The following is a 12,048-nucleotide window of genomic DNA, read 5'->3' as shown; positions in this document are numbered from 1 at the left end:
AGGAATATCATTGCCCCTGTTCAGCCTGAAAAAGCTACAGAAGACAAATTTCTATCCCTCTGCAACCTTCAGGATTAAGGGTCCCCTTATAAATGGGAGGGGGGAAATGTGTCAGAGGCATTCAAACCAGAGTGACTCCATCTTGAATTAGGGCTGGGTAAAATGAGGCTGAGACCTACTGTGCTGCATTCCCAGGAGGCTAGACATTTTTAGTCATAGGATATTTACAGTTAAGGGAAGAAGTTAATAATGTTTACTGAACAGACCCAGGACTTAACAAACCCAGGAAATAACAGACCCAGGAAATGTCCTGATGTCCTGATATCTTATGAACAAAAGCATTCTTAGTTTAAGAATAAGTTTTGCAGTCAGGTACGGTGGCTCATGCCTGTAATCCCAACACTTTGGGAGGCCAAGGTGGGTGGATCAGCTGAGGTCAGGAGTTTGAGACCAGCCTGGCCAACATGGTAAAACCCCGTTTCTACTAAAAATACAAAAATTACCCAGGCATAATGCACATGCCTGTAATTCCAGCTGCTCAGGAGGCTGAGGCAGGAGAATTGCTTCAACCCAGGAGGCAGAGGTTGCAGTGAGCTGAGATCGTGCCACTGTACTCTAGCCTGGGCAACAGAGCAGGACTCTATCTCAAAATAATAATAATGATAATAATAATAATAATAATAATGTTTTGCTTTAAAGATAATACAGATTCTTTCCAAAGTAGTTACACAAAGATTAACAATCCTTTGTCACAAACCCTTATAGTAAAGCACATCTCCCCATGACTTTTTCCTTTGTTATATATAAATAAAGCATTGTACCTAAGGCAGACGTGTTTCTCCTCTTGTTTTTGGGAATGCCCGTCTCTCTATGGAATAGCCACCCTTTTATACCCTTACGTCCTTAATGTACTTGTTTTCACTTTACTCTGTGGACTCACCTCGAATTCTTTATTGCACAAGATCCAAGAATCCTCTCTTGAGGTCTGGTTTGGGACCCCTTTCTGGTAACAGATCCACTGGTATAATCACAATGAATGGGATGCCAAAAAGGCAGAGGAAAACTGTCAAAATGAAATTAAGGCACAGCAGTAATGGAATATAACAAGAGAATAAACATTTTACTGTTTAACACTAAAAACAGCATAAACTAATACGTCTTAACATAAGTAAGAGAAAAGGTCTATGTCAATCTTTGAAATTGTTAAAACATTGTAGTGACAAAAATTTTTTTAAGGTTCATTTGTTTATCCATGTTGGTTGTTTTGTTGTTGTTGTCATGTTGCTGTTACTATATTTTTGCCTAACCTATAGCATCACACTAAAAACTTCAGACAGAAGTGTTTAAAACAGAAAGCTCTGCAAAATCATCTAAATGGGCTCTGAGGGGCATTGCTGAAGTACCATCATCTCCTCATAAGGGCAATGCCAACGTTTAAGGTTATTTGCTAAAAGAATGCCCTGGCAACGAAGTGGCAGTTTCACATTTGATACATACATTTTGTGATGACAACATCTGAGGGTAAATCCCCAAAGTGGGCTACAATAATTTTTGGCTAAATCAAGCCCAGCTCTCTCTAATGCACAGACTCTGAGATCTTGAGTAAATCACTCAAACTTTCTGGGTCATGGCTTTTTCATCTGAGAAATTAAGATTCTCGGCTTGATGGCTGAAGACCTTCCAGCTCCAACATAACAGCTCTGTAATTAAGAGCAACCTTTCCACATGTATTGGGGTGTTAGCAGGAATTCAAGTGACAACTGAGGGCATTTCCACCCTAAGAAAGCAAATCTCTAGTAACACTCTTATGTTCTCACTCCTCAATGTTTATTAAGCCCTGCTAAATGTTCTTCTTAGGATCAGGCACTTAGTAAGCAGCTTAGCAATCTTAACTGTTATTAATGTAAATCACTTCTGAGGAAAGCAAATTGCTATATAACAATGTTAAAATACATACTGATGATCAGAGTCATTTGAAATCAAAAAAATCTGGGTTGGAAACCCAACTCCACTGATCACTAACTATATGACCCTGAACATGTTATTTAAAATATCTGTGCTTCTGTCTCTTGATTGTAACATAGACACAGTACTGACCTCACAGCTGTATTGAAAGGATTAAGTAAGAATAACAGACATAGCACACCTGGTTAACTAAACATTAGTTTTTTCTCAGCCAGTGCTGGACATTAAATTCTGATAGGTATGCCTGATTTCCACCCCACTTCTGGTTTCATCCTGAATTTCCATGCATAAATTACCTTTCCTTGCCCTGCATTATTGACAAAGACCCTCTCCTTGACCGAACTCTAGTCAGGCTCCTCTGAGTCCTCTTTTCAACTAGGCCTCCACTTTGACCTATACAAACTGCAACTTTCAGCACAACCCATTTCATCAACCCTCCACACTAAGACATTTGAACAAACACTAGCTCAGGTTCTATCAGCTCAAGGCCATGTCCCTAGGATGACAACACCACCTCCTTAACATGCCTACCTGAGAAAGCTCACAGCTTTCTCAAATTATTTCTTAAGCCAAAATAACTTACTGTTCTTTCTAGCCAACACCTGATAATAGGTCCGTGACCTTCCTTTTCTAGAGCGTTTACTCCTGAAAGCTTGCAACTGTAAATCTTTTCCTTGTACCTTTGAGATGTAAATCTTCTACCACCCAGAAACAGCTCCTCAAGGAACTGGGAGCCACCTCTTTGAAACGTAAACATCCAGAGAGATACCTCTCCTGTTGCCCAGTTCTTCTTGTAGGAGGGTAAGAGCCTAACTGGTGGGCATCTTGTCCCAAATTGCAAAGCTATATTTCCTGTCCTAAAGACACAAGAACCAATTTGCACAACTATATTTCCTGTCCTAAAGATACAAGAAGTTTGTTTCTCCTCCAGATAAACACCAATTAACAAACCCACACTGCCTAACTACACATACAAATCACCCTTAATGTCTTTTAGTACCTTTTGTTTAGTACATCCCAGCATTTAAAAGGGCTCCTGTCTTTTGTTCAGTTCAGTTAAGCTCTGGTAACACTCAGGTCTCTCCCCTACTGAAGTAGTACTGAATAAAATATGTCTTATCATTTTTAAAAGTGTCGGCTGCAAAACTTTAACATTATTCACTTAGCAAACATTTGTTGAATACTTCCCATGTTCTAGGTGCCATACAATGATACTAACAATGAGCAAGACATTGTCACCTTCCTCAAAAAATTTGTAATTCACAGAGGGGGACAGGCATGTATGCAAAATATAGCAGTTCCAAGGCAGTAAGATAAGTACCAATGGTACAAAGTTGTAACCAGCATTTCAAAATTCACTTACCCAGTAGCATACGTGATTTACTGTTAAAAAAAAAAAGTCCATTTTTACATCTCCATCAAAAAACCATGGACTTCAGCCAGGCACAGTGGCTCACGCCTCTAATCCTATCACTTTGGAAGGCTGAGGCAGGAGGATCACTTGAGCCCAGCAGTTCAAGAACAACTTGGACAACATGGTGAGACCCTATTTCTACAAAAAGAAAAAAAAAAAACAAGCAGGAACCACCTCTATGCACATGGTAATAACACCTTACATTGTATAGCATTTTATTTTTACCAAGGGTTTTGATATATATGTTATTAAATATTTTTTATTTGGATGAGTAAAAGTATATATTAATAGTACTTTATAATTTAGAAACTACTTTCACCATTTAGATAAGGTAGCCATTAGTATTCCCTGAATGTTATTAAATAACTATAGCTCTATCAGGGCTGTTTCTATCTACTAATCTACCAAATAAGAATTTCAGAAAAGACAAAGAATAAGGTAAGATTTTCCTTCTCTGGTTACAGAACTCTGTGAATTTAACTAACATCATTGAATGCTACACCTACAATGGGTGAATTTTATGGCATATAAGTTATACTTCCATAAAGCCCTAACAAAATAAAATAAAAATAAGAACTGAACAGAAGATGAGAACATTAGTGAATTGAAACATAGGTCATTAGAAAATTTCCAAACTAAAGAGGAAAAAATACAATGGAAAATAGGAAAAAGAGTTTAGGAGTCAAATAGAACAGGGTGAAAGAGTCTAAAGGATATAAAATTGTACTTCTAGGAGGGGAGGAAAGTGATCAGACCAGAAGAAATACTATTTGATGAGACAGCTGCTGAGAATATTCTAAAACTGGCCAGGGGTGGTGGCTCACACCTGTAATCCCAGCACTCTGGCAGGCTGAGGCAAGTAGATCAGTCGACAACAGGAGTTTGAGATCAGCCTGGCCAAAACGGTAAAACCTTATCTCTACTGAAAACACAAAAATTAGCCAGGTGTGGTGGCACACGTAGTCAGTCCCAGCTACTCAGAAGGCTGAGGCAGGAGGATCACCTAAGCCCAGGAGGCAGAGGTTGCAGTGAGCTGAGATCACACCACTTCACTCCAGCCTGGGCCACAGAGCAAGATTTTGTCTCAAAAAAAATTTTTTTTAATTAAAGAATATTCTAAAACTGATTCAAGAACCTCTGTGATCCCCAAGCAAGACAGACAGTAAAGAAAAAGTGTCTCAACATATCATAATAGAACGCTTCAATACCAAAGACAAAGAAAAATGTTTAACACACAGAGGAAAAAGGCACATCACCTCTAAAGGACCAAAGTGAGACTGACAGCCGATTTCTCAACAAAAACAATGGAAAACAGAGGACAGTGAAATTACATCTTTAAAGTACTGAAAGAAACTGACAACCTAGAATTCTACATGCAGCAAAAATATGCTTCAAAAATTAAGACAAAATAGCTTCAAACAAGTAAAAACAGAAAGAAATACTAAAGGGAGTTCTTCCAGCAGAAAGAAAATAATCCCTAAGGGAAACACAGACTCACATGAAGGAATGAAAATAAATGATAAATATAGATAAATACTAACTGTATAAAACAGCAATAATAATGTATCATTTTATTTATGTGTGGAATTAAAATGATACAACCATTCCAAAAAGAGCAAGGGGTTTATAGAGTCAAAGTATCCTAATAACACTACATCATCACAGAAGGATTAAAATACTAATTTAAAGTATATTCATAAGTGAAAAATAGATGCTATAATCTCTAGGATAACAGCCGAAAGAGAAAAACACAATGTATAACAAGAAAAGAGAGAAGAAAACTGAATTAAAATTGCTTTATTAATTTTTTTAAAGGCAAGAAAGAAGAAGAACAAAGAACAGATACAACAGTTAGAAAACAAATAGTACAATGGGAAGTTTAAACCCAATTATATTATCAAGAACTTTACATGTAAATGAACTATTAGCTGCTCCAAAGACTGTCAGGTGAGATAAGTAAACAAAAGCCAGCTATATGCGGCTTATAAAAGAAACAACTAAAAATAGAGTCAGGAAATTTAAAGTATATAAGAAGATATACTATGCAAACACTAACCAACTAACAAAGGAGAGTTGGTATATACTACTATAAGACCTGTAGACAGTAAGTCAAGAACCATTATGAGAGCTACAGAGAGGAAAGGGGTCCAATACACCAAGGAATTATAACAATTATAAGTTTGTATATACCCAATAACATATCCTCAAAATATATATTTAAAAACTGACAGAATGAAAAGTAGAAAAATTCATCATCTCAGTGAGAGATTTTGCTTATCCTTCCCAATGACTGACAGAATAAGCAGACTGAAAAATTGTACATAGAAACTTTGATTAATACAATTAATGGATTTGACCCAATCTATGTGCACCAAATTCTGCAATTACAACTACAGATTATATTGTATAGTCTATTCAAGTGCATGTCTATCACTCAGCAAAAATGATCACATCCAGGCCATAAGAATAGTCTCAAAAATATCAAAAGACTAAAATGTTAATAGCATGTTCTTTGACAATAGCTGGATTAAGCTAGAAATCAACAGAAAGATTTTTAGAATATCCTAAACCATTGGAAATTAAGCAATAAATGTCTAATAACTTATGGTCAAAGAAAAAACACACGAATATTTTTAAATATTTTGAGCAGAAAAAATGTGACAGAATTTAAGAGGATACTATTAAAGCCATGCTTAAGGAAAATGCAGAGCTTTGAATGCATATGTTAGAAAAGTTGAAAATCAATAATCTAAGTATCATTTTCACAAAGTTAGAAAAAACAGAAAACCTAAAGCCAAAAATATTAGGAAAGAACAAACTATGAACAGAAATTAATAAATTAGAAAATAAGCATACAATAGCAAAAAAAAGTCAAAATAAGTTCACTGATAAAATAATAAATTTGATAAACTCCAGGCAAGACTGATCAAGGGGGGAAAAAAGGCACAGATTGTAAATATCAAGAATGAAAACGGAGGCACTATTCAGTTACTTACACCAATCTCTCTCCTAAACACAGACAAATTCTCAAACAAAATATCACCAAATTGAGTCTAACAAAACACTAAAATAATAGCACATCAGTTGGATTTATGATAGAAACGCAAAACTGTTCTAATATTTTTTTTAAATGTGATTACCATATTGACAAAATAAAAGAGAAACAAATCATATGATCATCTCGATAAATGCGGAAAATCATTTGCTAAAACTCAACACATGTTCATGATTAGAATATCCATTAATTAGAAATAAGAGATCTTCTTAATTGATAAAAAGGTTTCAACAACACTTGTAAGCAAGAGCCATATTTTAAATATTGCATGCTTTCCCCCTGAAATTGGGAATAAGACAAAGTACATGCTATCACCATTTCTATTCAAAATTATAATTGAGGTCCTAGATAGAGCAATGAGGCAATAAAAAAAGTGTAAGATACAAGAATCAGGCAAGAAAGAAAAAAGCTCTTTATCCATCACATACAGTGATGTACACAGAAAATCCAAATCATTCTACAAATAAGTTATTAAGATTAAGAAGTGAATGCAGCAAAATCCCTAGAATCAAGGTCAAGATACAAAAATGTATTTATGCCCGGGCACAGTGGCTCACGCCTGTAATCCCAGCACTTTGGGAGGCCGAGGCGGGTGCATCAGGAGGTCAGGAGATCAAGATCATCCTGGCTAACAAGGTGAAACTCCATCTCTACTAAAAATACAAAAAATTAGCCAGGCATGGTGGCAGGCGCCTGTAGTCCCAGCTACTCAGGAGGCTGAGGCAGGAGAATGGCATGAACCCGAGAGGCAGAGCTTGTAGTGAGCCCAGATCGCGCCACTGCACTCCAGCCTGGGCAACAGAGTGAGACTCTGTCTCAAAAAATAAAAATAAAAAAATAAAAAAAAATACAAAATAAAAAAAAAAAAAATGTATTTATATACACAAGAAACAAAAAATTACAAGGTGAAAAGATGGCATTTGCAATAACAACAAAAAGAACAAATCTAATGAAAGAAGCACAAGAATACTACAGAGAGAACTTCAAAACATTACTTAGAGAAATTAAAGACAACATAATTAAATGGAGAGCGATATTGTGTTCATTGATTAGAAGACTCAATATTATAAAAATGTCAACTCTCCCAAATTGATCTACACAGTCAATGCAATTCCAATCAAAATCTATCAGGTTGTTTGTGGAAACTGACAGGATGATCCTAAAATTTGTATGTAAATGCCAAACACTAAAAATGGGCTAAAAGAAAATCAAGACAAAAAACAAAACTGAAGAACTTATACTACCTGATATCAAGATTACATCAATGTAAAACACTTTTTGTTTTTGTTTTTTTGAGACAGAGTCTTGCTCTTGTTGCCTAGGCTGGAGTGCAGTGGTGCAATCTTGGCTCGCTACAACCTCTGCCTCCTGGGTTCAAGCAATTCACATGCCTCAGCCACCCAAGCGGCTGGGATTACAGGCGTGAACCATCACATCTGGCTAATTTTTGTATTTTTAGTAGAGACGGGGTTTCACCATGTTGGCCAGGCTGGTCTCAAACTCCTGACCTCAGGTGATCCACCCACCTCGGCCTCCCAAAGTGCTGGGATTACGTAAGACACTTTATTAGACAAATACATCATAAGGACAAAATACAGAATCCAGACAGAGATTCACAAGCATATGATTACTTATTTTTATGAAAAGAATGCCACTGCAATTTAATGGAGAAGAGATAATCTTTTCAATAAATAATGCTGGGTCAACAGGATATTTACATAGACAAAAATCATTTTGACCCTTACCTCACACCCTACACAAAAATCAATTCAAAGGGGTTATAGATCTAAATGTGAAAAGTAAAACAATAAAACTTCTTGGTAGCATAGGAGAATATCTTCATGATATTGGAGCAGGCAAAAAATTCTTAAAGAAGACACAAAAAGCACTAACATTAAAAGAAGATGTATAAATGAGTTCATTAAAATTAAACACTTTTCATTGAAAAATTATAAGAGTTAAAAGCAAGCTATAGTGTGGAAGAATTCTGTAACACATACATCGCACAAAGGACTTCTATCTAGAAAATATAAAGAACTCCACAAAAATCAATAAGAAAAAGGCCGGGTGCGGTGGCTCACACCTGTAATCCCAGCACTTTGGGAGGCTGAGGTGGGCAGATTACGAGGTCAGGAGATCAATACCATCCTGGCTATCATGGTGAAACCCCGCCTCTACTAAAAAAAAAAAAAAAAAATACAAAAAATTAGCTGGGCGTGGTGGCGGGTGCCTGTAGTCCCAGTTACGTGGGAGGTTGAGGCAGGAGAATGGCGTGAACCCGGTAGGTGGAGCTTGCAGTGAGTGGCGACTGCACTCCAGCCTGGGCGACAGAGAGAAACTCTGTCTCCAAAAAAAAAAAAAAAAAAAAAAAAATCAGTAAGAAAAAGATAATCTTGGGGGGAGAGATAGCATTGGGAAATATACCTAATGCTAGATGACGAGTTAGTGGGTGCAGCGCACCAGCATGGCATATGTATACATATGTAACTAACCTACACATTGCGCACATGTACCCTAAAACCTAAAGTATAATAATAATAAAGAAAGAAAGAAAGAAAGAAAAAGATCATCTTTTTTAATGGACAAAAATATTTGAACTGGCATTTCATGGAAGAGGCTATCCAAATGGCTAAGAAAACATGAAAAAATGCTCAATATCACTTATTAGGAAAGTACAAATAAAAACTACAAGGAGATATCATTTTTCATCTGCCACTATGACTGGCAATACCAACTATGAGCAAGAATGAGAAACAACTAGAACTTTCATACACTGATGTTGAGAATGTCACCGATATAACCACCTGGACAACTGCTTGGCAAATGTTTGATAGCAGTATCACAGCTAAATCATACATATAACCCATGACCTTTCTACTTCTACACAGATGCACAACAGAATGCTCACATACACATGTATAAGAATGTTTATAGCAGCACTATTTGTAATAGGTGAAAACGGGAACAACCCAAATGTCTATGAACAGTAAATGATTTTAAAAATTGTGCTATAGGCAACAATGAAATACTACACCAAAATGAGAGAGACAAAAAATAAACTATTACTACATCCAGCAGCAAGGATGAATATCCCAAACAAATAGTGGGTGAAAGCTATCATATACACACACATAAAGTACACACTGCCTGATTCCATTTGTATAAAGATCTAACATGGGCAAAACTAATGAACAGTGTTAGAATTCAGACTATGGGTCACCTTTGGGGGCAGGTAATAACTGAAAAAGGCAAAGGAAGGATTTGGGGGTAATAGTAATCTATTTTTTGATGTGAGTAGTAGTTAACCAGGGGACTCACTTTAAAATGCATAAAAGCTATATATCCTTATGATTCTTGCACTTTTCTATATGTATGTTAACCTTCAATAACAAGTGTATTTAAAAATAAAAGTAATGCTTCCTACGTCTATACAAGATACATACAACACAGAACAGGTAATGTTGTGATTGTGAAAAGTCTACATGCAACACCATGAGAGACTTTCTAAAACTCAAATCTGATCATTTACTCTCCTGCTTAAAATAGTTTAATGTCTTCCTAATCTGGCCTCTGTCTACCTCACCAGCCACATCTCTTACTCCTTTCTCTTCCTCGACCTCACTCAACCCCCTCCCCAATTCTTTTTACTCTCCAAAAGAAGCCACATTATTTCAAATAGATTCTAAGCTTTTATGATGCCCAGTTCCCTCTTTATAGCTCTTTTACCCACTCTTACCACCCCAAACTGTCCCATATTTGCCTACTTTCCTGGGACATCCTTCATCCAGTATAGACATCAATTATTCCCAAATCCCAAATCTTGCTTGGATGCCTCTCCTACAGACTCCACAGGCATCATACATATGCGCCATCGTGGCACACACTCGTGTAATGACCAGACACTTATCTGTAATTTCTTCTGTTAGCCTCAGAAGGGTAGGGCTATACCTGATTTGTTCATCTTTGAGTCATCAGTGCCTAGCACAGTGTTACTTAAGAAATTTCCCACTCTACAATGTGAGATTTTTACAAGAGCTGTCTAAATGTTCCCTTTTTAAACTGTCTGTGAAAGAAAAATTTATATTTATAGACCAATCAACCACGACCATGTAAATTTACTGCAGACCAAAGAATAACTGAATCTCAATAGAGATATCATCCTGAGTTCTAAAATGCTTTAAGCTTCTCCTAATTATGTGTTCAATTGTTGACATAAAGCTCTTTAAGGATTTCTAACTCTTCCGTCATTGTCTATAAAGATAGGGAAAGGGAAAACATTAAATTTTTTGTGATGCTAGTTCCTTACTGATATGTTTGGCTCTGTGTCCCCACCCAAATCTCATGTTGAATTGTAATTCCCAATGTTGGAGGCGGGGCCTGGTGGTAGATGATTAGATCAAGGGGCGGTTTCTAATGGTTTAGCACAATCCCCATAGTGCTGTCTCGTGACAGAATTCTCAGGAGATCTGGTTCTTTGAAAGTGTGTGGCACCTCTCCCATCTCTCTTCCTCCTTCTTGCTCTGGCCATGTAAGATGTGCCTCCTTTCCCTTGGCCTTGTGCCATGACTGTTAAGTTTCCTGAGGCCTCCCCAACCATGCTTCCTGTACAGCCTGCAGAACTGTGAGTCAATTAAATCTCTTTCCTTCATAAATTACCCACTCTCAAGTAGTTCCTTATAGCAATGTGAGAATGGACTAATACACTCACCAAAACTGTATCAATAGCATAGCCCATTTCTAATGCCCCATTATAATAAGTGATGTCTATCTCAAATGAATCATAGTAAGATGTCTTATTTTTAAACATCTTTTGTATGTATTCGATGTAAGATACATTGCTGAGTAACTTTTCTATCCATACATTATCATGATTAAGAGATCATAACAATTTCAACAGTTTCAGTGACATATGGTTATAACTAATGTGCTATCTTTTTGGATCATCAAATGTTCTGATTTCCTGTGAAAATATCTTCTACTTATTAATACGTGGCTTGTAAGTCATTCCACTGTCAGAATCAGAGTGAAGGACTTCCAACTCTAATCTGCATATATGAATAAAGGCCTTGATATTCTGCTTTAGGAATACTTTCCTGCTAGCTACAATAATTTATTTGGTCATGATACACACACATACCTTCTGTGTGTGAAATATGGAAAATGCTGAATTGACAGTTAAGACAACATACGGGGACTACATCTGGGAATACAACACAGGGATTACAACTTTAGGCAAAAAAAAAAAAAAAAAAAAAAAGACATTGTTTCTGCCCTGTTGGAGCTTACAGTCTAGTGAGGATGGTATCAATCTATCACATAAATAAGTGTAAAATTAAAATTGTGGTAAATACACCATCTCTCACCTGGACTATTGAAATTGGCTCCTGACAAGTCTCCCTGGTACCGATTTTGTCCCCTTGCATCTTCCACATAGATCCATTCTCTACATGGAAGAATATTTCTAGAATTTTAACCAAATTATTCCCATCTTTCCCAGACCATCTCTACAAAAACTCCTAGAATGGCTTCCTATTCCACATAGAATAAAACCCAAGTCCTTGCCCTGAATAACAAAGTCTGGAGCAATCTGGCCACCCCTTTTCTTTCTAACCTC

At 36.7% G+C, this 12,048-nt stretch overlaps 1 protein-coding gene across 9 annotated transcripts in view; it reads right to left on the bottom strand.

Moving 5' to 3' along the window:
- The window catches only part of RNF182 (ring finger protein 182), a 56,537-nt gene that overhangs the window by 34,210 nt on the left and 10,279 nt on the right, over positions 1 to 12,048 (bottom strand). For 4 of the 9 annotated variants that reach the window (XM_063665828.1, XM_063665831.1, XM_063665833.1 and 1 more), the window contains exon 2: positions 941 to 1,063. The exons of the other annotated variants lie outside the window; for them this stretch is intronic. The gene's annotated coding sequence lies outside the window, so the exon portion shown is untranslated. The remainder of the gene's footprint in view (positions 1 to 940; positions 1,064 to 12,048) is intronic. 9 annotated transcript variants of the gene reach the window in all.

This window comes from Pongo pygmaeus, chromosome 5 (assembly GCF_028885625.2).
Source record: "Pongo pygmaeus isolate AG05252 chromosome 5, NHGRI_mPonPyg2-v2.0_pri, whole genome shotgun sequence".
NCBI lineage: Eukaryota > Metazoa > Chordata > Mammalia > Primates > Hominidae > Pongo > Pongo pygmaeus.
The sequence above is the reverse complement of the archived record's forward strand: the minus strand, read 5'-3'. Positions and strand labels throughout refer to the sequence as shown.